General features: G+C 41.9%; 1 protein-coding gene across 1 annotated transcript in view; it reads right to left on the bottom strand.

The window, feature by feature from the left end:
• SNX18 (sorting nexin 18) overlaps positions 1–20,289 on the bottom strand; it is a 30,343-nt gene that overhangs the window by 3,726 nt on the left and 6,328 nt on the right. The gene's annotated exons all lie outside the window — the stretch shown is intronic.

Consider the following 20,289-nt stretch of genomic DNA (forward strand, 5'->3'; position numbering starts at 1 on the left):
AATAAACAAACATTAAAAAAAAATAAAATTTAAAAAAAAAAAAAAAAAAAGGAAATGTCACCAGAGTATGTACAAGGGAGAAGGAAGGGGACGATCACTCTGGCAGGTGCCACGTGAAGACACAAAAAAAGCCAAGGATATTTAGGGGTAGGAAACAAAGGACCTTCATGGGTTCTTGGAAAAGAATGATGATCAAGTTCAGATCATTTGCTCATGGCCACCTCAGGAATTCAGCCTTCCTGGCTCCATCTAGCACTTATTCTACTAAACCATGACGAAGGATGAGAGAGAAACCTCTATCACACCTGGCTGGGCAGTCTTCACCATGATGACACCAAGGGGGACAAAAGAAGGGAGCCTGTTTAGGAGGAGGTGGGAAAGCTGAGGAATTCTGTTTCAGAAATGTTCAGTTTTAGCTAATGATGAAATACACAAGGGGAAAAGCCCTGTTTCTAAACTTCTTCAAATCTCCTAAATAGTAGAGTTAAACCTAGCATTGCATAAAACCCTTGGAGGGTAAACAGTATGTTTGTTTTGGGGGGAATTTTTTGACACAGCTCAAAGACCTGAGAAATTAAAACCCACCGACAAGCGTCACACATACATATGCAGGTATGTGTATACATTTTCATTTATTTATTCTACACGAGGTCTTTAAGTGAAAAGCAGTAGAGACCCCACTTAACCCCATGGCAGAGACGAGGGGTCTCCTCTGTAGAGAGAAGTCATGGGCATTAACACGGCTTCAATTCCACCTGACCAATTCCACCAGGAAGCCGTCCCTTTAAAGTGTGGCACTTTTCACTCTTCTGCCGTTGCCCCCTGGCAGGGGAGCAAAGCCATAAAATCCGCCTGCTTGTCATTTATATCAAAGAGAAAGAACTCCTCCCCATAAAAGAGAAAGAAATCATTTTTCATAGCAAATTTATCTTTCTTGTGTGTGTCCATCTCTCACAAGTTACATACAAAAACTGAAGTGGAAAAGACCAGGAAAGCATAATGAGACAGAATTAAAGGAAACATTTTTTAACAAGATGACTGAGAATATGAAATTATGAAATGCATGTTTAAAATGGCAAAGAGAGGGGCGCCTGGGTGGCGCAGTCGGTTAAGCGTCCGACTTCAGCCAGGTCACGATCTCGCGGTCCGTGAGTTCGAGCCCCGCGTCGGGCTCTGGGCTGAAGGCTCAGAGCCTGGAGCCTGTTTCTGATTCTGTGTCTCCCTCTCTCTCTGCCCCTCCCCCGTTCATGCTCTGTCTCTCTCTGTCCCAAAAATAAATAAAAACGTTGAAAAAAAAAATTTTTTTAAATGGCAAAGAGAGAGAGAGAGAGAGAGAGAGAAAACAGGAAGTTAAGAGAAAAGTCTCAGGTAATTTGACTATTTTATGATGATTCCACTCGCAGGTGCCCAAGCCCACTGGGCACACACCAAGGACATGCAGCATCCTACCCTGTGCCTCCGTGACATGTCTGTGCACACGCTGCCACACTGGTAATATGCTCCAAGGATCACTCGTTCTAGTCATCAGAGCCTGCAGAGTAGAGCCCTGCATATGGGGGCTCCGAAGCCTGGCCCAGAGCTGGGTGAATGTCCAACTCTAAATGACAACCATATTCTTAGAAACTACCCCCATGATACGGCATTGCACATCGTGCATCTCTAAAAACCAACTTAAAAGAGAATGAGTCTCAGGTGTTTGCAATTTATCACATGGGCATACATTTTCAAAACTCCTGGACCCAACAGCAAGTATTAAATCCTCCTGGGGCCTAAGGACCTTTTGCCATTTAACACCTTTAAGCGTTTTAAGTGTACACCCTGAAAGAGCCAATGGGAATTTAAGACTCGTTTTTCTCCCAATTGTCAATTTAGTAAGTCACACAAATGTTCCTACCTTCAAGTCCCAAAAGGCTCAGCTCTGGGGCAAGGATTTGATTTGTTTAACAAATGTTTATGAAGGACCTGATGTCTACAGAGCACATTGCTAAAACAGAGAAATTCAAACATTTCAGCATCAAGTCCCTGCCCTCCCTCCCTTCCTTCTCAAGGAAGCCACCTGGCAAAGCCCACGGAGGACAGGCACACAACCAGGACATGAAGTGAAACAGGACCACAAAGTATGTAATTCTGCATGGGAATTAAATATGTCTTTCTCAAGATAACATGTGAAATCGTGTCACGAGGGAAAATGCTCAGAGGGCCTACTACATGCCAGGCACTGTGCTGAGGACAAGGTTGGGCGTGGGAAGTTGGCAGGAAAACAGGTATATAAAAACAATAAATAGTAGCTTCCCAAACCAGCAAATAATATATGCTAAGCATTATTCTAAAATTTGTATGGAACCACAAAAGACCCCAAATAGCCAAAGCAATCTTGAAAAAGAAGAACAAAGCTGGATATATCACAATCCCAGATTTCAAGACATACTAAAGCTATAGTAATCAAGAGAGTCTAGTACTGGCATAAAAATATTCACATAGGTCAAAAGAACAGAATAGAGTCCAGAAATAAACTCACATTTTTATGGTCAATTAATCTATCACAAAGGAGGCAAGAATTTACAATGGGAAAAAGACAATAGTGTTGGGAAAACTAGACACCAAAACAATGAGACTGGACCACTTTCTTATAGCATAAACAAAAATAAACTCAAAATGGACTAAAGACCTAAATGTGAGACATGAAACCATAAAATTCCTAGGGAAAAAAACAACACAGGCAGTAATTTCTTTGACATCTGTCAAAAAATTTTCTAGATATGTCTTCTCTAGCAAGGGAAACAAAAGCAAAATTAAACTGTGACTATACCAAAATAAAAAGTTTTTGCACAGCAAAGGAAACCATCAACACAAAAAAACAACCTCCTGAATGAGATAAAATACTTGCAAATGATATATCTGATAAGGGGTTAATATCCAAAATATATAAAGAACTTCTACAACTCAACACCAAAAAATTAAATAATCCAATTAAAAATGGGCAGAGGACCTAAACATTTTCCCAAAGAAGACATGTAGATGTCCAACAGACACATGAAAAGATGCTCAACATCACTAATCATCAGGGGAAATGCAAATTAAAATCACAATGAAATATCACTTCATCTGTCAGAATGGCTAAAACCAAAAACACAAGAAATAACAAGTATTGGTAAGGATGTGATGAAAAGGGAACCCTTTTCTTGGAAGGAATGCAAGGTAGGAACCTTGGTGGAATGCAAATTGGTGTAGCTACTGTTGAAAATAGTATGGAGGTCCCTCAAAAAATTAAAAATAGAATTACCATATGAGCCAGTAATTCTACTACTGGGTATTTGCCCAAAGCAAATGAATACACTAATTTGAAAAGATATATGCACCCTTATGTTTATTGCAGTATTATTTACAATGGCCAAGATATGGAAGCAACCCAAGTGCCCTCGAGAGAATGGATTAAAAAGATGTGTCACACACACACACACACAGAGAGGAATATTACTCAGCCATAAAAAAAATAATGAAATCCTGCCATCTGCAATAATATGGATGAAGAAGGTATAATGCTAAGTGAAATAAGTCAGAGAGACACAAATACCATATGCCTTCACTCATACATGGAATTTAAGAAACAAAACAAAGGGAAAAAAGAGACAAATAAAACAGCCTCTCAAATACAAAGAACAAACTGGTGGTTACCAGAGGGGAGGTGGGTGGTGAAGATGTTCAGGTGAAGGGGATCAAGAGTACACTTATCTTGATGAGCACTCAGTAATGTACGGAATTCTGAATCTCTACGTTGTACACCTGACACTGTATATTAATTATATTTGTATAAAAAATATATATAGGGCATCTGAGTGGCTCAACTGGTTGAGCAACTATTAATTTCGGCTCAGGTCATAATCTCAGGTCGTGGGATCGAGCTCCGTGTAGGGCTCTGCACTGAGCATGAAGCCTGCTTGGGATTCTCTCTCTCTCCCTCTGCCCCTCTTCCCCTAGGCACTTCTCATATACTATCACTAACCCTACTGCAATTTTACAACAGACATTAGTCTTATTTTCACAAGGAAACTGAAGAAGCTACTCCACCTCTTTGAGCATCAAATTTGCCAGGTAACCAGGTTAAGATATGGAGATGGGATGTGAATGCACGATTGGCTTCAAAGTAAACACTATTTAGAAATATTTAGAAAAGAAATTAAAGCCTGAATGGGCAAAAAAGCCAGGTGGACCTAGGTGAACAGGGTGCTGGGGGATAAAAGCTGGGCAGGTGAGGATCAGGTATTTCTCCTTCTTCTCTCCACCCACTCCCCATCCCCCCACCCGTGGCTGAGGTTCCTGCACCATAAGCCACCTCCCTTATGAAGCCCCTGGCTTCTGTTTTGATATACAATTCAGAAGGCTTTGTGAATATGTAAAAGAACTATATAGGTTTTGAAAATTTCCTTCTGGAATCTTATTTAACCACATTCAATTCACTAATTGTTCCTGTAAAGCAATTTAATATTTATAAGATGTCTGATCTTCTTGTCTTGGTAACAACACTTAGGTGCCACAAAACATTGAAAAAGCAGCACATATTTCATGATTTTGAAAAATCTAAGCCCAAATATACATGGGCAGGGGTGGGGGGGAAGGCATCTCTTTCTCTCTCTTGTTCTCACTATCTGCCTAGATCGTATAGAAAGATTACATAAATTAAGAACTACAACCAAAAATAGTAACATACAATCCCTTTAAGGATATATAGGCTTTGCTTCTTTGCTCTGATGTAGTTAGTCATCCCAGAAAAAAGTATTTATTTGGAAAACTAGGAAAGAAAGAACAAATCACTGAGGAGAGTAAGTACCCAAAGGCCAATTCCACTTGGAATTCTGGTTTAACCCACTTAATGCAATTCAAATCCATTAGCATAATGTATCAGGATTACAGCAGCAAGATGACAGGAGATAGAAGTGACTTTTTTTAAAAAAGAGACCTAGTTCCTGTTTTAGGGAGCTCAAATTATTTTTTAAGGTGACTTATGTGCCTAAAACAATGAAGGACCTATACAAAATGGCATATACTAACTTCACAGAAGTACAAACAGGAACTGGTTTGTACACTCACTATACATAGTGAGTGCCATGTATAAGCAAGGAAGATTAGTCTCCACAAAACTGTACCATAAATTTACAGCAAATTTATTTTAAAAAATATTTTTAACGTTTATTTATTTTTGAGAGAGAGCAAGCACAAGCTGGGGAGGGGCAGGGGGGGAGGGAGGGAGGGAGACACAGAATCCAAAGCAGCTCCAAGTTCTGAGCCTTCAGCACAGAGCCCAACAGACACGGGGCTTGAACTCACTGAGCAGCGAGATCATGACCTGAGCCCAAGTCGGCCACTTAACTCACTGACCAGGCGCCTCTAGAACAAATTTTAAAACAACCTCTTTTAATTGAAATGTAGCTGACTTACTCCCAGATCTGCCTTCAGAAGAAAGAAGATTAATAGTAAAACAGGTTGACAGCAATATACTTTTTAAAAAATCATTAAGAGTTCCTGAATATATCCTGAGTTGAAGTGACAGCAGCCTAGTTCCTCCTCTGAGTATATAGCAGCTGGCTGTTAAAGTTCAGGATGAAAATAACATCCTAAACCAATTTTAAAAATAATAATAAAGTTACCTTTTGCAAAATATTTTGCAAAGTTTAAAAAATATATTATTTCTTTTAAGAAGAAAACCATTTTGGTCTTAAATAGTCATCTCACAACCCTCCAGCTAGTTTTTCCATAGACATTTAACACACAGGAAGGGTTTAGTGTGATTTCTTTCTTACAAGAAAGATAAAGTCAAATTACTCGGTAAGCTAATTGTATAAGTTAACTGACGAGTTTACTGCCTGAGAATAAGCGGGAGAAAAAAAAAAAGTGACATCTTTTAAACAGCTCAAGCTGTCCATGTGAACAAATTGCAAGGGTGTTTAAATTCTTGGGGACTGACAAACAGAACTGCTTTCTGAAGACCCCAGAAGCTTCCCTCTACCCTATCTCTACCCACTGTGCTTGTAAACCCTGGGTCCTGTCAAGATGAACACAGGAACATATTTTTCCAATAGAACTGATATTACAAATACTGGTTGGAGGTGAATGAAATAGTATTATTAGAACTAGAATTTGGGTTTTGCCATAAGTAGCTATGTTTCCACAGTTGATTTGACAATTCTCAAACTGGGAATTATCTGTACGTATTTCTACACTTCACATATTTTCATATTGGGAATTTTAAATATCACAAGAAAGGCAGAGATAGGCAAATTTTGAATCAGGTGTAGCCCCTAAGGAGTGAAAGTTTGGAGAAAAAAAAATATCGGGACAGAGTTAGATCAGTACACACTTGCTACTTTGAGGATCACTTTAAAAATTGGTTTGTAGCTGCTTAAGAAGCAACAGCAGAGGTTCGCTGTAACCAGCTGCGAGCTGTAACGAGGCATTACTGCATCATGTAAGCATTCTCTCAGCTGTACTGGTTTTTACCAAACCCAAGAGGAGCGTAAATAAAAGCCAAAAGCGTTGCCCAGAATCTAAAGAACAAAGCGAACACACATTTTTATCATAGAATAAATATAAAAACAGGCAAAGGTTTTCAAAATCTCTACCTTTTAAGTGGCTGATTTAGGAGGAATCTGCCTCCTGCCAGCCCCCTCCCTCATAAACATCACACCGCCACACTGCTTTCAAAACAGAAAAAGGAAATGAAAGAATACAGCAGAGACATTACACAATAAAGTCTAAGGTACAAAGTGGTCACTGCTGGATTAAACAAGAGACCTGGTAATATTCACGGTCAGGACAACAGTTTTAAAACAAAAGAAAATTTAAATAGGAGTGATCAGAGGGAAAAACATTTTAAACTGGGGAATATAAGCACATCATTATGAAATTGTTTCTTGGGCTAACAGACATAGGTAGTTGCGTCTGGAATACGCTATGAACTGAGTAAGATTTTATTATGAAAAGAGAACATAGGCAAGTATTAAATTCTGAGATTAAATACGAAGGGGCTAACCATACCGAGCAATGTGAGTACATTCTTCCCAGAAAATAAATAGCCAGTAGAATGGTAACATAGAAGGAAATAAACTTGTGAGAAGGTAACACATGAAATAGTGTATGTTCTTCAAACGTATTTTTAGGATAGGAAAAAGTTATTATTGAAAGCAAGGCAACATATTTCAACCATTCCCCATTACTATGCTCCCAAACAGGCAAGGGTAAGCCAGCTGCGCTCCAGGACAGGGGCTGAGTCTAACAGTTGTTTCTCTCCCTCAGGGAGAGTGCTGTGGAAGGAGGCAGAAAGGAACACAGAGAAGCCTCCTCCCCAAAAGGCTTACAGGTTAAGAATGAACTTTCAACTGAGCACTCAATTATTAAATTAGCTGGGTGGAGTATTAGAATTTCTCCACAAAACGGAAAGTTCACTGAGGAACCAATAACCCTAAGACTTGATTGCAAAAGGGGGAGCAGGAACCCTGAGGACTTCCTTCTCCTCACTCCACCCCTGACAAGATACCCACTGGAGAAGTCAGTAGGGCTGAGTCTGAGGTGACAAGGGCAGAGCCGGTACCCAGAGTTTGTGAGGGGGGGGGGGGCTGGCTTTGTTTTTATTGTTGTTGTTGAAGAGCTGAAAGGACCTTAGAAGAGTCTTTGGTACAATTTCTCTCAATCTTACCAGTAAAGTGGCTAAGTGGTTTGTCCAAAGTACCACAGCTAGCTCATGACAAAGAATCCCCAACCCCTACCTGCCAGCCAGTCCTGCCACTTTGCATTTAACATTCCCTGCAGGGCCTCTGCTGCACTCCAGTGAAGAGGGGTCCCTCCCTTTCCACACTGGGAGTGATAAAAGGAAAACTAAACGAGTATTTTTTCACTTTGCTTCGGGACCTGTTATTAACAAAATCTCCTGGACTTCTTTGGCATTGTTATCTGCCTCTGCACATGCAAAATTCCCAACAGATTCATGCTTATACTTACTGCAATTGCCCAGGCTCAAAGAGAGGCACTCTGCCCCCTTCCCCATCACCAAAGTTCTGCAGAACTCAGGTCCTAAATTCAATCCCACCCCTCTCTGACCATTTTCTTTGAATCTTACCAGTGTGAGCCATCTTTCACAGTTTTAAAGCACGCTCAGGCTGGAAAGAGCGAAGCATGAAATAACTACATCCTGGTTCATAATCCATATGTACTCAATTTCCAAGGGATTACATTATGCATGTTTCTAAAGAATACAAAATAATTACAACTAAAGAACTTAATCATATGACAGGGCTTATTAATATTATAACTCTAAAGGACTCCAACTCAAACAAATTTCATTTTATAGATTAATTATGATCCAGGAAGTCAGCACTATTTTCAAAGGCATCATATTATTTACATAGCATTAAATTATTTCCATCAGCAAAAACTGCTTAAGGAGCATTTCTGTGTCATTTTGGTGTTTGTAAAAGAGCAGTGAAGGTCTGGTGTCCTCCAGCCAATGAGCAAGAACCAAGGGCCCACTGCAGGCTGAACTAAGCCACCAGCAAATGTAGTCAGTCATAGTACACTACACTGTATTATTTCCTTCTGGTTTCCAGAGAGACATCACTTTCCTGGCAACTTCTGACCCAGCAAAGTGAGATGGGCGTGTGGGGTGGGGAGCCTCTCACACACTTCCCTGCTTCAGGCATTTTAACCTGGGAGAGCCCTCAACTCAGTGGTAGAAGTTGTGTGGCCTCCTTTCAGCTTCCCTCTCTGTGTCCCTCTCTTCCACCTCCCGGGCCCTTCGGAGCTTGCTGGCTGCCCCAGCTGCCCCCCACCTCCAGCTGGGGCCAGTGTCAGCACCTGAACTTTGCCTTCCTTTCCTCAACCAAATCTCTTACACTCAGGATGTTTTGTCCCTCCTAAGACCAATTATACAAAAGGCCTAGTCACTAAGCAACAGGGATCCAAAGGCTACATTTTCTCCCTTTAAAAAAAACAAGAAGAGGAGGAAAAAAGAAGCCAGCACTTTATTTAATTTTGAAATCATGAATGTGGCAAAAACATTAACTGGATTTTCTGTCTTCCCAGGGCCTTGCCCCAGAAAACCAAAGCCACGGTATGGGGGACAGAACAGGAGGCGGGCTGAAAGGCAACACAGCAAAGTAGAAGTTGCCCAAGACTGGACTAGGCCTGTTTTTCTTCATTCCCTCCAACACATAAAACTTTGAAAGAAAATGCTAATTTGGTCAACGTGGCCAATTTGCTCTTATTCTCTCATCACTGGTCCCCACACCCTCTCATCCCTGCTAACTCCCCATTAGCTTCTGCCCCACCCCCTTCCTTCCTCCCTTTCGGTCTCCACCCACCCACTGGTTGATTACTCTCTCCCCTTTCTGCTCCAATATTTACTTTTTGGTATTTTTTTAAATAAAACATCTCAAAAAATAAAGGCCAATATGCACTTAACAGAGAGAGGCAGAATGGCTGTCCACCCAGGCAAAATAGTCTGTGAATCATACCACTGTGCAAATCTGTGCTCTGCACTTTGCATATCTCTTTTCCTTCTACTTAACCCCGAAAGAAAAGCAATTATCACTCCCATTTTCAGAGGTGGAAAGTGAAATTCAGGACAAGTAAATAACTTTACTGAAAGTATCGGGCTGCATGTGACCTGGGTCTGCCCAGCTTCTCAACTCAAGTAGTTAGTTCCCAACTGAGACTGTCCCACCCATGACCTCAAAGACCCTCAGAGGAGCCCCAACACAATGCACAAGGGTAGCTTAGTGACAGGCCCCTCAGAAGCCACATCTCAGGGATAAGCAACCCACGAACCATCTCTGGGTTCTCAAAACTCGATTCCTGAGTCAAATCATCCCCAGTGGGCTCCTGGTTTAGAGGACAACCTCCAGGGGGTGCCAATAGTAACACTGAACTTAAGTCAGTGAAAGCAATTTTTTGAAGGGACTAAAGGTCCCTACAGCTGAGAACTATCAAAATCCAAAGGTAAAATTAATATAAAATTCACTTTCAATTCATAAATATAATAAATGGCAAAGAGAACTTTTGAGTAATTTTAAAAATGAGGCTTCGAAGAGAGCCACAAGGGTAATGAACTGCAAAAAGAAAAAAAAAAAAACTGGCTGCCAGATGATGTAAAAATCAATCATTTAAAGAATCTAGGCCTCTGAGTTTGGTCTGTTCCTGAGATAGTTTGTTCTAGGGAAAAGCCTTGTGCCATGCCGACGAAGAGGCCCTTTCAGCTCAGCTCCATGCAGCAGTCAGCAAACGTGGGAGGGCAGGAATATGGCAGGAGCAATGGGAGCACTCACTTGAGTGTACCTTACATCCGAGGACTGCTACTAAGCACATACCCCTGCCGTGCACCCTGCTCCAAAACTGAAGGGGGAACCACACCATTATACCTCTTGTGGCTTACTTGGCAGGACAGATGGCTCTTTGCGAGAAAATTTTATATAAAGCTTCTTGTGTTTCAGCTTATATAGAATATCAAATATGTGACAAAGTTACCAGGGTTGTAGATTCAAGAGAACTCTGTAAACATGGTATGTTTTTACTTCAGAAGAGTCTGCATACAACAGTGAAAATGCTGACTTGCCTCTAGCCATGCAAATATAAATAAAGACTTTAAAATGTGAGAATAGGAAAAGAAAAGCATGTATCGTTTCTTTTTTTTAAAGATTTTATACCCATAGAATCCTCACAGATAGAAAGGGCAGGCTTGATAATTATGAGCATACAATAAAACTTTTTAAAACAACCAATTTTGTAAAACAAAATCCATATGATGGTTTAAATTCAGAGAACAAAATCGATGCCTACGGGCTGCAGCTCATAATCCCCAATTTCCTAATTCTTTTGTTACCTGATACACATACATGGATGTACAAATAGGGCAGCATTAGGTATGTTTGCAAACTGCCAGCACTTTGGGTTTAGATGGCCTTTGACCTATGATAAAACATACCTGAACCAGGGAGAGTGAACTCTGGAAACTACCTTTAATAGTTGTGTTTTTTTTTTTCTAGGAAGGTAAAGGGAGACATAAGCTAAAATATCTAAGAGAAGCTGCTAAACAGACAAGCTGCTCCGCACAGGGCAGAACGGCGGTGAAATGGCATCAGCTCTTTACAGACACTGAGGAAGCATGAGCCCCAAACCCGAAGCCAGGTCCTCGACCGGATGAGTGCCTCTGAGAGTGCCACAGTTAACACTGTACTTGGAAGAGTAATTTTAAAGAACTGATTTCTTGCTTTCAAGTATTCTTCCCAAATAACGTCTCGTTTTTAACTTTAGAATTCTAATTGTAAGCCACAGTGTTACAAACTGCCACCTAGCTATGGTGGCACTAACTGGTGAGCAAGCAGCACAGCATTCATCACCGTCCTTAGTGCCATCCACTGTGGCCACTATGACTGTGTGAAATGGGGTCACTTATGTCAAGGGGTTTTAAGGTGGAGCCAGGAAGCCATTAAGGAGAAGGGCCTTCTGCACGTCCTCCCGCCCTCACTGGGTGGAGCCATGAACTTGCGAACTGGGCCAAAGGGCCTGCGTTCCAAGGACTCAGCCCAAACACCTGTGGCATGCTGCAGTGAGGTACAGCCTTAGCAACCAATTATATTCAACCCAGATTTAGTTTTCTGCCACCAACACCAATAGAAATTCTTTGTAAGCCACTTTATAAGCATTCCTTTTTGATTTAAAAACCCTTGGTTTTGTTCTCTGGGAGGCACTGTTTGGGTTGCTGCCCAAATCTGTGTTCATGGAACTGTAATTCTGGGACCCCAAACAAATACTTTTGTTTTTATTTCAGCTCAGCCTCTTTCTTCAGCTGACATCTAGCAGTTCACATTGCTTTACGATCACTGAGCTTTGGGAACAATTCCTAAATCAGCTGTTTCAAACTTAAAAACACCTCTGACCCTGGAGTTTTCCTGCTTCCTCATGCTGGCAGGGATCAGGTTTCCAGGGGTGACAAGTCTTCACTTGGTCTGTATCTGGGCTCCCTTGAACTAGACCATAAATAACCATCTGAAGACAAAACAAAGCACTCAGATATACATCATTTTTAAAAAGACCTGAAACACAAGTCATAAAACATGAAAACTTACAGAGGACCCATGCTGACACCCATGTATTTAAAGATATCTCACTGCAGACAACAGGTAGCTTTTGTGATTTTCACAAATGTCAATATACCTAAATACAATAAAGGCCCAGAAAATAGGATTTAAGACTCCCTTCAGCCCTGTTCCTTCTCTTTCCTTGTAATCCTGCTCATCTTCTTCACCTGCCTATTTCTCTTCCTGGCATCACTCCTTTCTGTCACCAAACTTAAAACGTGGAAGGTAAGAGTACATTCCTCAGGAAAGCCACTCCTCACCATGTCTGGCCACTCTACTTGGCAGGTATCTCAAGCTCACCTGCTACTTTCCAAAACCACCCACATGCCTGGTCTGCCTCGACTACTCCAACAGCCCTCTCATCTCCGCACTCAGCCAACAGGAGGATCTTCCGGACGGCCTGCCCTGGGGCCAGGCTGCACAGCGGTGAGGGACACTTCTAAGAGCTCACAGTTAAATTTTGTGGCTCATCTCCTGTCTGCAAAATGGGGATAATGAGGGTATTTACCTCAAGATCTCCTATGAGGTTTATATGGATACAACAAACATAAACACGAAGCATAATGCCTGGCACATGGTAAGCCCTCAAAATATGTTTTCTTTTTTTTTTTTTTTTTTTTAATTTTTTATCATGATTCAGACTTCACTTTTCAGTTTCAAACCTTTAGTGGCCGTTGCCTGTCTACAGAATACAAAATGTTCTAGCAGGCATGCTAGTTACTGCAGCATAAAGAACACTACTTTCAATCAAGGCAAAAAATGAACTCAAATTCTGGCCCTGCTATTAGCTGTGCAATCCTGAAATTCACTTAACTTTCCGGAGCCTTAGTTTTCAAAGGTCTCACATGGGGATAACACCCCTTTGGGGAAGATAATAGCTGTACTGGGCTGAACAGTATCCCATCACCACCACCCAAATGCACATCCACCTACAGCCTGTGACCTTACCTGGAAATCGCCTTTGCACATATAATTAGTTTAGGTGAGGTCATCCTGGATTAGGGTAGGCCCTAAATCCAATGTGACGAGTGTCCTTAAAAGGAGAGGAGACAAAGAGGCACACAGGGAGAACATCAGGTAAAGATGGAGGCGGAAACTGGAGTGGTGGGTACAAAGGCCAAAGAACAACAACGATGGCGTAGGATTTCCCCCAGAGCCTTTACAGGGCACGTGGCCATGCCAACACCTTCGTTTGGAAGGCTGTCTTTTTAGCCATGTTACAGCAGCCCTAGGAATCTAATACAATAGCTAGGAATTCACGCATAGAAGTATTTGGCATGCAAAATGATGACTCCATGTTATACACGAGGAAACTGCAACCAGTTACACAGTGAAGCTGGTGGGAGCTCCACTCCACCTGTTTGCAGGATGCATGCAGTCAGACCCGCTCCTACATGGAATTAGACACAGTGTATGTGACTGCCCAGAATACTGCTACTCACACAGTAAGTACTCAAAAGATGGTAGCAACTACTATTACTACTCATACCCCAGCTCCCTACCCTACTTGACCTCCCAGTTAAGGGTAAACAAACATTTTCCTTAAGGGTCAGATAGTAAATATTTGAAGTTTTGTATGTCAAGGCAAAACCGAGGCTTTTATACCCATTAAAAATGGAATCATTTAGAAATGTAAACACCACCCTTAGCTGAAGTGCTGTAAACAGGGTACATGGGTAGGGGTGCCCACAGGCTGTAGTGCAGACCCCTGCTCCAAGTATCTCTGTTGGTAGCTCCAGTCCCTTGTCTGCAGGTCATTTTATACCCCTCCCTGTCCCCTACCCTCACTCCTGCAGGCACACAGCCCCCTCTCTCTCCTCCTCCCCAACCCCACACACAGGGCCCCAGTTGAGGATTTCATCATGTTTTGCCTAAATCACTAAGAGCCTCCCATCTCACCTCACCCACGTGCCACCCTTTACACCTGTCACTAGGACCTGTCCATCTAAAGTGCAGGCCTGAGCGTGTCAATACCCTATTTGATCTTTCCATGACTCTCCCCCCTATCCCCTCCAGCACGAGCTGTAAACCGAGTGGCACATTAAAATCCCACGGGGAGCTCTTTAAAGAATACCACCACTGTCTAGGCCACAGGTCCCTAACATTCTGATTCATTAGATCCAGGGTAGGGCAGCTGTAATCACTCAGGGCAGAATCTGAGAGGCAGCCAGGATCTAGTCCCTGATTTTTGTACATGATTGATTCCCTCTGCCCAGAATGCCTTCCTGCCTCTGACTGCTAGGCAAACTTCCAATTTATTTTCAAAAAACTTCTTACAGTGAGACTGGAAAAAGCCACCCGTGTACTCTATCCTCTCCCCACAGTTGATTACTCCATCCTCTGTCCTATTTCACACCATGGCACATGCCCACGACTGCACATGCGTCATACTGTATGGTGACAGCTACTCAACCTGTCAGCTGGCCTCACTGACCTGAGCACTGGGCATGCAGCATATCAGCTATTATATGCTTATCCTAAAGCATGTCCAAGATCAAGAATGCACTTTCTGACTATTTTCCTCTGAAAGTCAAAATATGACCATCTACTGAAGCGTACGGGTGGCTCAGTCAGTTAACTTTCTGACTCTTTTTGATTTCCACTTAGGTCATTATCTCATGGTCATGAGATCAAGCCTCAAGTTGGGCTCTGTGCTGACAGTGTGGAGCCTGCTTGGGATTCTTTCTCTCCACCCCTCCCCCACTCGCATGCGTTCTCTCTCAAAAATAAACAAACGTTAAAAAAATATATACCACCTTGATGGGCACTGAGGAGGGCCCTTGTTGGGATGAGCACTGGGTGTTGTATGTAAGCGATGAACCATAGTAATCTACCCCCAAAACCAAGAGCATACTTTACACACTGTATGTTAGCCAATTTGACAAATTATATTTTAAAAATACATGTATATATATTATATACATACATATATATATCCCACCATCTTTCAGAGGAAGAAACCAAATGCTACCCACCTAAGCTCCTAACACAGTTGACAATGATTCATCCTCGGGACTCCTGTGCACTCTTACGATAGGCACTAAGTTAAGTCGACCTCCTGTCTCCCAGTTCTCTGCACACACATCCTATTTCCATTATGGAACTGCACCTTCCATGAGGGCAGGCACCTACTGCTCAACATCTAAGCTCAGTGCTTTGTGAATCCAAGTCATTCAACAAGATGAATGTGTGCTCTAGATCTTGTGCTTGGACCTATGCAAAAAAGGGACCCTGACAAATGTATTAAAATGAAAGCTTACCAAAGAGGAAAAAGTGTATACATATAAGTTTAAACATCAAGAATCAATACAAAGTGAAATCATGAGGTACATAATATTAATTTTTCTGGCACATAAAATAAAGCATTTTAAAACTTCCTCTCTTCTCAATAAGTTTAGGAAAGTTACTTCATAGATACTAAAGTTGAAGACTTTTTGTCTTCTTCATTTATTTTTCAGAGAGATAGAGAGAGAAAAAGAGTGAGCATGTGGGAGGGGCTGAGAGAGAGGGAGAGAGAATCCCAAGCAGGCTCTGCGCTGACACAGAGCTCGATCTCAGGACTGTGAGTTCATGACCTGAGCCAAAATCGAGTTGGATGCCCAACCGACTGAGCACCTCAGGCACCCTGGGTGCCTACTTTTTTAACTAAACAAGCATTTAATAAGCACTTATTATTATGCATGTAAAAAATAGTGGAGCTACATACTAGAGGAACATAAAAACATGACCCCAACACACTACCCCACAACTAAGCAATGTATATAGTCTTTGGCATACCAGTTAGCATTCTCCCAGCCACGCCTACTCAGAAAGGACTGGGCTCCAAGTAGGAAACTCCAAGGAGGGAACTAGATTTAAGGCTTGCCTGTCCATGCATGTATTGGAGTGGGGAGATGTCAACAGAATGTAGGAGCCCATCAACCTAAAAGGGTTAAATTCTAGTCCTGATTCCCATCCTCACCCCTGTTCCACTCATAGCCTTCCTCATTTCAGTGGCTGGAAACTCCACTCTATTGTTGGTAAGACCAAAAACTGCAGTTACCCTTGATGATTCCTTTTGCTCTCACATGCCCCTTCGGATCCCTTAGGAAAACCTGTTGATTCTAATTTCAAATTATATCCAACGTGGGATATATCTCCTCGCCATCTCCCTTGTCTGCACCCTGGTCCCCACGTCCATTGTCTCTCACCTGGATTACTGGAGTGGTTTCCTACTGGCTCTCTGCTCCTACCTTTGACACCCTACCTTCTCTCCATTCTACTGTCAACCAGCAACTGGAATAAGTCTGTTAACAGGTCCAGGTGGATGTCATTCCTTGGCTCAGAGTCCTGCAATGGCTCCTATCTCACTAGGGCTTTTACTCCAAGCCCTGACAATGACGTACAAAGCCCTACCAATTGAACCTTGCAAGACTTCATTTCCTACCCAGATCCTCTTAGCTCCATCACCTGGCCTCCTACTGCCTGATGGCACTTACCCACCCCAACACCTCTGCTCTAGGTGTACCCTTTGCCTGAAAGGCTCTCCCCCCAGATACCTGTTTGGCTAACTCCCTCACCTCCTCCAGGCTTCCATTTAAACCTCACCTTCTCTTGGGATGAGCACTGGGTGTTGTAAGGAAACCAATCTGACAATAAATTTCATATTTTAAATAAATAAATAAATAAATAAATAAATAAATAAATAAAAGCAAAAAAATAAAAAATAAAAAAAATAAACCTCACCTTCTCAGTGAGGCCTACTTTGATCATCCTTCTTCATTCATTCATCCTTTTTCATTTATACTTCCTTCTGCCTCCCCATGCATACTTGCTCTGATCCACTTTTATGTTTTCCCCTACCACATACATTATAATGTACTTACTGTGCTGGTTTTTCACTGTGTCTCCACCCTGCCAGAATTAGAATGTAAGCTCCACAAGGGTGGTGATCTTTGTTTTGGCCAGTGATGCAATTCTAGCATCTTTAAGAGTGCCTGAACTATGATAGGCACTTGCACATTTGTTGAATAAAATCAGGTTTATCTCTGAGAGGATACTCTGAATAAATCTAAGATCTCGGCTCCCCTCCCTAACTGCTGTCTCGCTACCTGGCAAATAACACATAAAATTTCCTTGTCAGGAGAGGAAAGTCCAATCACAGTGACAGATAAAAACTTCTACGGAAAGGAGTAGAAACGACAAATGAACTAACACTCATTCACGCTAAAGTTTAATCACGCTACAAATACAAGACCAACAATACAAGATTGTTTCCACTTTTGGAGAGGAGATAGTATTTTGAACTCAAAGTGAAGTACACTTTACAGGAGGAAAAACCCACCACAATTTCTCTCTCTGGTGGCCCTACTAATTACATCCCTTGTTCTCCAGCTGTCCACCACACCTCAGCCTCCAAACACCTGGGAGCTCTCACCAGCAGGTAGGAGACCAGGTATTTATCACTTTCACATTCCCAGCACCTGGTAGGCTAAGCCCTCTCAATCTATGCTTGTTGATCTGAACTAGAAGTGCACAAATTTTCTTTCACATCAGCTGATAAAGAATTTTCATGCTCGCAGGTTACAAAGTAACATAAGCAGATAGAATGCTATTGAAACTCGTCTGAAACAATGCCTACATGTTCATCATATATTTTCCAAATATTTTCTTTTCAGTGTACGGATGTTACTTTTTTTTTAAGTCAATTAACAAGCAACACCTAGGAGATCATGAATCTCATATTGACAGATGAGGGAACAGAAGCTCAGAAACGTCAAAGTGATTTGTGCAAGGACACAAGTAATTTAGAAGAAGGGAGTGGCTACTGATAGGAAACGATTTACACAAACTCTTTAATGTGAACCACAAACCACTGACTCCAAGTAACACTGGCCTTTATTTCTGTTACCATTTCTTCTAGTGAGCAATGCAGGACAGCCATGTTAAAATGCAATACTTAACTGCTACACCAATGACTTTTTATAGTTTTTATACTTTTGCCTGCAATTCTGAGGGCAGGAGGCTACCAGAGGGAAGAGAAGATTACTGGAACTATCTTTTAAAGAAGAGTGTTTCCCATTTGAAAAGTCCTTTCTATTTTTCAAATTAAGCATTTAGTAATAAGTACTGAGAACCATAACATTTAATCCTTATGACCTTAGGAGGGAGCGTTCCCAGTTTACCAATGAGAAAACTGAGACATAGAGGTTAAAATCATTGTCCAAAACTCCCCTCACATCCACACACTAGCCCCCCAGATTCCATACTGGCCCACAGTGAGGAGACTCCGAACATGGGCTCTTGCCTTGACATGGGCACCCTTTGTTTGTGGGGCTAAGCTCCTGACAGACTCGGGCCAGCCCCGTCTCTTCTGCATTGCCTTGGAGGGCTCTCAGTAACCCGGCACATTACCTCTCTGCCACCAGTCAAAGAACGCAGTGAGGATCTAAGTCCCATCTGTCCTTCCTGCAGATGTGACTCTAGTCTGTGCTCTATAAATAGTGACAAATGGTACAGGTCCTTGGAGTACAGTCTCTCTAAACAAGAGCTAAGCATTACTGTGCCATTTTATTTGTGACAATCATTTAGTTGGTGGTATCACAAAGTTTCAGAAATAGATGGCAAATTAAATCTACCTTGGTATTAAACTTTGGTTTTAAAATGCTTTGGGACAATATGGCAGGAAATTTTTATTCAGCCTGAAGAAAAAGATCATCATTTAAAAGAAGTGTCATGTTCATAAGGGAATTGACACCTTCTCCCAGAACTTCTTCCTAGTTTGGGTTCTGATCTTCATGTTTGGAAATCCTAAGATGACCAGACAGGAAACTGTGCGGATGACATTTCCTAATTAAGAGGGAAGTCCAACGAACTCCAAGAGTTATCGGAGGAACATGAGTGGGAGTGCAGGTTCCTGCCTCCTTTTGATTCTGCCGTCATCAGCCTAACAGACTGGGATTCCCCAGTGTAATTTCAAGGATTCATGCCTCAAAAAGAAGTCTGAGAAACCAATGACAGGGTGATCTGAGCAGTATCCCTACCTAGCTTCATGACCAAGACCATCTGTGGCCAGTCACATTATCATTTTAACCAAAGAACTCAGGCATCTATTTCAAAAGCCCCAAAGGTAACCAACCTCATTTTTATTAAGAAAATACAGACAGGGACAAAGGTTATGGCTAGAACTGAAGTCTCCTTAAAAAATAGCTGGAGGTGTAAGTAGGGGAGAGAGGAGAAATGGGTTCAATTAAGACGGGGCTAAAACAAAACAAACAAAAAAAAATGAATGACCTCAATTTCCAGCCCAGAAGTTTCAAAACAAGGATGCATTTGTAAACAGCCCGCTTATTAGACCTTTTCTCTATATTCCTGGCACCACCCTCTCAGTTCTATTTTTAGCCACAGGAGAATGGGGAGCAGACAGGGAAGGGCTAACTGTGGCCCAGCCTTACCTTGGGTGCCCTGCCAGGACTCTAGCTATCTTTAATTAATGTCTGAGGGACATAAGACGGACCCTACGCGTGGTGAAAGGAAGCACAATGGTGAAACTCTACCCCACAAGACTGATAAGGCCCACTACTGGTGTACCATTCCTGAGGTCCTGGGGCTATTTTTTGTTGAAAAGAAGGCGCCATCTGGAACGTTTACAGAGAGCAGTGTGGACCCTGCATATTTAATTTGAGAGTACAGAAAACAGGACTGCCTGCCTGTTTGTTACCTAGCTCAGCCACCCTCCTTCGCAGACTCACACGACATTTTACCAACAAATCACTTTTACGTGACATATCTCTTCTCGGGAATCAAGAAATTTCTCTTCAAGTGCTTCCCTCCCAGTACCTAGTCCATATTCATAAATAAAGATGAAGCCCACACTTTTCACAGTATTCCCCAGGAGATAAGCCTAAAGCTTTTAAACCACAGCAACTCACTGCCATCCAGAGTAAGCTTTATTAAACATTAGGGATTAATCATATCTTTGGAAACAGAACAGAATAAGCTAAGAAACTGACAGTGAAGAGATTCTCTGTACCACCCAACTCACCAACATCAGCATTATAAAAGCATACTATGGCAGGGAGGATAAAGAGGAGATAAAATGCTACCATTTCAAAAAAAGAAAATCAGACCACAGGGTTACAAAGCTGGGCAGTGACAGACATGTGACTAGACAGGAATCAATGAG

The sequence above is a fragment of the Prionailurus bengalensis genome, chromosome A1 (genome assembly GCF_016509475.1).
Source record: "Prionailurus bengalensis isolate Pbe53 chromosome A1, Fcat_Pben_1.1_paternal_pri, whole genome shotgun sequence".
In the NCBI taxonomy this organism is placed as follows: domain Eukaryota; kingdom Metazoa; phylum Chordata; class Mammalia; order Carnivora; family Felidae; genus Prionailurus; species Prionailurus bengalensis.